Source organism: Aquarana catesbeiana, unplaced genomic scaffold (assembly GCF_042186555.1).
Source record: "Aquarana catesbeiana isolate 2022-GZ unplaced genomic scaffold, ASM4218655v1 unanchor232, whole genome shotgun sequence".
Classification (NCBI taxonomy): Eukaryota; Metazoa; Chordata; class Amphibia; order Anura; family Ranidae; genus Aquarana; species Aquarana catesbeiana.
This window is the reverse complement of record NW_027362660.1, coordinates 746,526-752,500: the sequence shown is the minus strand read 5'-3', so window position 1 is coordinate 752,500 and position 5,975 is coordinate 746,526. Positions and strand designations below refer to the sequence as shown.

Below are 5,975 nucleotides of genomic sequence, written 5' to 3'. Positions count from 1 at the left end.
CCACCTAGATCCCCCATCATCTGATAAACACATAGAAACAATGTATTCAGTCAGTGTGTGTGTTTCCTACAGATGGATCCAGTAATGGGAACCCACCAGAGAGATGTCCCCGTCCTCTGTATTCCCGGGATTCCACACAGGAAGATCACACCATCCCTCACCATCATCAGATAGATGAGGAACAATCACTGATAGTTTCATTAGGATCTGTACATTATCTGCATTGTTACAATTGATGTCATTTTTATCATATTTTCAGAGTGGAAACCTAATGCCGCGTACACACGATCGGACTTTACGGCATACTTGGTCCGGCGTACCGGATTTCGTCGGACAATTCGATCGTGTGTGGGCTCCAGCGGACTTTGTTTTCTCAAAAGTTTGACGGACTTAGATTTGAAACATGTTTCACATCTGTCCGACGGACTCGAGTCCGGTCGAAAAGTCCGCTCGTCTATATGCTAGTCCGACGGACAAAAACCGACGCTAGGGCAGCTATTGGCTACTGGCTATGAACTTCCTTGTTTTAGTCTGGTCGTATGTCATCGAATCCGTCAGGCTTTGGTTGATTGTGTGTAGGCAAGTCCGTTCATTCGGAAAGTTTGTCGTAAAGTCCGTCGAAAAGTACACCAGACAAAGTCTGCTGTAAAGTCCGCTCGTGTGTACGCGGCATAAGAGATTCTTAAATTGAAGTTAAAGAAGAGATAAAAGAGGAGGGTGATGAGGATGGGGTGATGGAGGAGTCAGAGTTTCTAAAAGAACACAAAGATCTGTACCAGGACACCATGATGGAGTCATCCAGCTACAGAAACCCACCAGAGAGATATCCCCGTCCTCTGTATTACCAGGATTCCACACAGGAAGATCACACCATCCCTCACCATCATCAGGTAGATGATTGACAATTATTGGTAGTTCTGATTCAGGGGTGATAATATTGGTGGTAAAGAAGAGTATAAAGAGGAGGATAAGGAGTATGGAGTGATGGAGGAGTTTTCAGAAGGACACAAGAATATGATGGAGCCACCAAATACCAGGAACCCACCAGAGAGATGTCCCCGTCCTCTGTATTCCCGGGATTTCACACAGGAAGATCACACCATCCCTCACTGTTACAAGGTTGGTGGGATAGAGCATCTAGAACATGGACTCCTAGAGATTATGTGTGGATTTTTCATGTGATGTCACAATAATAAAGCTTATATTTTACATATGATATTCACTTTCATTTTCTTGATTTAGAGTGGAGATTCATTCAATTTGAATTTGAGATTAAAACAGAAGAAGAGATGTATGTGAGGGATGATCAGCAGTCTATGGAGGAGGATGGAATAACGGGGACATTTATAGAGGAGGACACTCCTACAGAGATCAGCACAGGTGGGTCATTAACACTAAATACATTCCTCCACCCATACTGCTCACTGATTGGTCCAGAGTAGGGCGGGGACTAGGTGATAATCTTCATTCTTTGTGCTTTAGACACAATTTATGTATCTAGACTGGACTTATGGAAATTCTGGGGTGCAGCTGGCAGCAAAATGTTGATTTTCGCCATGCTCTAACCTGGCCATCTTGGGCATGTGTTTTGGGTCTTCTTTCTCATGCCCAGGTCTAGCAAGATCTCTAATAGAGCAATTCTCCCAGGATTACTTGCTCTATTGTTTGCTGCATATGTCTGTATAGTCTCAGACACAAGTCACAGTGCAGTCTCTGGAGATGGGAGGCAGCGGTGTGGGACCTCTGCAACTTGTCTCAAGTAAACATTTAAGCTTCCACTGATTACTGAATACCAATGAGTCCTGACCCTTACACTATAGAATTTATATTGCACTTTACATACCCCTGACCCTGGCACTATATACTCTATGTTATACATTACATCATTCTGAAACTATATAGTCCTGTCTGCTGTATCGTTTACAATATGTTGTCCATAACATATTTCTACCCTCTACCAACTGTTATATATAAACATAATATGAATTCTCGTTTGTTGCTACCATTTTCTACCACCTTGATATGTTATACAGTATCTGATGATTTGATTGGAGCACAGACTTTTACATGTTCATAATAATGTGAAACCATCCTCAAATTTTGGAACCTTAAACAGAAAGTGATAATGAGGGAGGAGTCAATAACCCAATGATGGTGGTCTTCAGGATCAGTCCACCTTCATCTTGGATGTTCTCCCTTCATCCACACTCTCTGACCTCTGGTGGGGCTCAGCCCCGCTGTTATTCATGACTAAATCATGGACTAAATAAGGAAGTGCAGGACTTCTTGTGTTGGGAAGATGGCAATTAGTGATAGAGGGGGTGGGGACACTCGTCCTATAATCCCCTCATCACTGTCACTCCTATAAAAGACAGTTCTTGTTTCCTCACTCTCTGACTAAGGTCCATGAATAAAGAAATTAACTGGTAGGAGATCAGAGGACCCATTGACTAGTTACCTTGAGGGTGGAATTGTAAGATCCTCAGAGACAAAGCTGCCTGATGTGGGAGGAGTCCTGGTTTAGGGGAACCAATCTGCTCATGTCTAATAATAATCTTTTTATTCCTATTTTAGTAGATGGACGGGAGATGAGGAAAACCTCAGAGGATTGTCTCACTTTGTCTCCAGACTGTAAAGTAGAAGATGAGGACATCACACAGTATAGTCCAGGAGAAAATCCGACTACCTCAAATGTCCATCCAGCACCAAACAGTGTAGATGGACCATCGTATTCCTCTTATCCTGAGGAACCTCAGACTGTGAGGGACGGTGCCGTCCTTCCAACACATAAGAGGTTTTCCTGTACTGAGTGCGGGAAATGTTTCCATTCTAAATCCAATCTTAAGGTGCATAAAAGATCTCACACAGGAGAGAAGCCGTATTTCTGTCCTGAGTGCGGGAAATGTTTCAGTTCGAAATTCAATCTTAATGTTCATATACAATCTCACATAGGGGAGAAGCCGTATTCCTGTCCTGAGTGCCAGAAATGTTTTGTACAAAAATCAGACGCTGTCATACATCAGAGATCTCACACGGGGGAGAAGCCCTATTCCTGTCCTAAGTGTGGAAAATGTTTTATTGGAAAATCAGACCTTGTAAAACATCAGAGGTCTCCCACGGGGGAAAAACTATTCCTGTTCTGAGTGCGGGAAATATTTTTCATTGAAGTCTTTACATACATCAGAGATCTCACACGGGGCAGAAGCCGTATTGCCGTCTTGAGTGCAGGAAATGTTTTTTGCAGAATTCCCATCTTTATACACATCAGAAATCTCACACAGGGGAGAAGCCATATTCTTGTCCTGTGTGCGGGAAATGTTTTTCAGTGAAGTCCAGTCTTTGCAGACATCAGAGATCTCACACGGGGAGAAGCCGTATTCCTATCCTGAGTGTGGGAAATGTTTTTCAGTGAAGTCCAGTCTTTGCAGACATTAGAGATCTCACACGGGGAGAAGCCGTATTCTTGTCCTGAGTGTGGGAAATGTTACTCACAGAAGTATGATCTTTCTAGGCACCAGAGATCTCACACGGGGAGAAGCTACTTTCCTGTCCTAAGTGAGGGAAATGTTAGTCACTGAAGTCCTGTCTTCCTGTACATCAGGGATCCCACACAACCCTTGAGGTGTATTAGTGCCTTGAGTGTGGGAAATGTCTTCTATATGCATGTTGCTGGACATCACAGCTCTCATGTGGGGAAGAAGCACACCCTGATATACACCTCAGATATACTCCATGGCTGATCTTCATCATGTAAGAAACAGTTCCAGACGTGCTGAAATAAAAAAAAAAAAAAATACTACTTGTCCAAGGGACTAAATCAGGGTGACAAACTCCTTGTCCCTTATGACAATCTAGTTGTCCTGATAAAATAAAAAACAATTTTAACCAAAACCATATATGAATCTGAGGGGCTTTTAGGAATGTCGGGGGCTTTTATAACTTGGCTACTCAGTACAAGTGCATGCTGAACAGACAAATCATGCTCCGGTGTCCGCTCTGTTAAAGGAGAAGTTCAACTTTTATTAAAAAAAAAAGCACATTTTCTGCAGGAAAAAAATGTTAATTTGCTATTTTTTTTAGGATCCTGGAAAGCATTGCAGCCATGATGTGCTGATGGCTGGTGCTATGCAAGACCCCTGCAGACTGTCCGTATAATCTAAACATGTGCTGGGTGTTCAGTGTGCCCCTGTACCTTTATGCAGGTACACACTGAACGATATACAGTGCCTTGAAAAAGTATTCATACCCCTTGAAATTTTCCACATTTTGTCATGTTACAACAAAAAACGTAAATGTATTGTTTGGGGATTTTATGTGATAGACCAACACAAAGTGGCACATAATTGTGCAGTGGAAGGAAAATGATAAATGGTTTTCAACATTTTTTACAAATAAATATCTGAAAAGTGTGGAGGACATTTATATTCAGCCCCCTTTACTCTGATACCCCTAACTAAAATCTAGTGGAACCAATTGCCTTCAGAAGTCACTTAATTAGTAAATATAGTCTGCCTGTGTGTAATTTAATCTCATTATAAATACAGCTGTTCTGTGAAGCCCTCAGAGGTTTGTTAGAGAACCTTAGTGAACAAACAACATCATGAAGGCCACAGTGTGACTGGGACAAGCCAGCTATAAAGCCCCCCGGATCACTCTTACTGTGCAGCTTGGAGCTGGCTGAAGAAAACAAGCACTGCTACTGCCACCATCAGCATGTGATTAACCCTTCACTCTCTGGGTGTACTATGTACCTCCAAAGAGCTGAACTGGTTAAATATCATGTCCTGGGGAGTAGGGATGAGCTTCGTTTTCGAGTCGAACCCATGTTCGACTCGAACATCGTCTGTTCGCCCGTTCGCCGAATTGGGAATGATATGGGCCGTTTGCGCCAAACTTGTGTGGCGTGTCACAGCCCATAATTCACTGCGGCATCGCAGTGCATTGCTGGCTGAGGATTGGCCAAACATGCACTATGACCCGCATGCTTGGCCAATCACAGCGCCGTCTGTAGAGAGAGCTGTAATTGGCCAAAGCCAGGGTCTATTTGGCCAATTATGGCTCAGGAGGTTCAGTACACGCCCCACACTATATAAGGCTGCCTGCACGGCGGCCCTGTGTAGTGTGTTCCGGCATTGAGAGACAGAGACAAAGAGACAGTGTCATTTGATTTAAGTTAGATAGATTAGGCAGGACAGTCAGTCAGCTGCACTTACAGTGTGTGTGTGTGTGTGTGTGTGTGTGTGTATATATATATATATATATACACTGTATTCAGTTTAGCTAGATCTGCTCCTCTTATTATCTTCCTACTGACAGGCAGGCTTGTGTTTTTGCAGTATTTACAGCTACCTGAATAAAATTGCTGGTGTTCTTCTGATCCTATTAGTACCACAGTCAGGCAGCTAGACTATTTACAGTTAGTGTAGTGCGTCCTCCTCACAGTGTTCAGCTAAAGCTACAAGTTAGTTTAGTGACCTCTGCACAGTGTTCAGCTAAAGCTACAAGTTAGTGTAGTGCATCCTCCTCACAGTGTTCATCTAAAGCTACAAGTTAGTGTAGTGCGTCCTCTGAACAGTGTTCATCTAAAGCTACAAGTTAGTGTAGTGCACAGTGTTCAGGTAAAGCTACAAGTTAGTGTAGTGCGTCCTCCTCACAGTGTTCAGCTAAAGCTACAAGTTAGTGTAGTGTGACCTCTGCACAGTGTTCAGCTAAAGCTACAAGTTAGTGTAGTGAGTCCTCTGAACAGTGTTCATCTAAAGCTACAAGTTAGTGTAGTGCACAGTGTTCAGCTAAAGCTACAAGTTAGTGTAGTGCATCCTCCTCACAGTGTTCAGCTAAAGCTACAAGTTAGTTAGCTGCACTTACAGTGTATTGTGTATATATATATGCATCCCAGGTGTTGTGTGTGTGTGTGTGTATGTGTGTATATATATATATATATATATATATATATATACACTGTATTCAGTTTAGCT

General features: G+C 42.7%; 1 pseudogene; it reads left to right on the top strand.

Moving 5' to 3' along the window:
- Window positions 1-179: 179 nt before the first annotated feature.
- On the top strand, window positions 180-4,633 carry LOC141121803 (uncharacterized; annotated as a pseudogene).
- The last annotated feature ends 1,342 nt before the right edge of the window (window positions 4,634-5,975 follow it).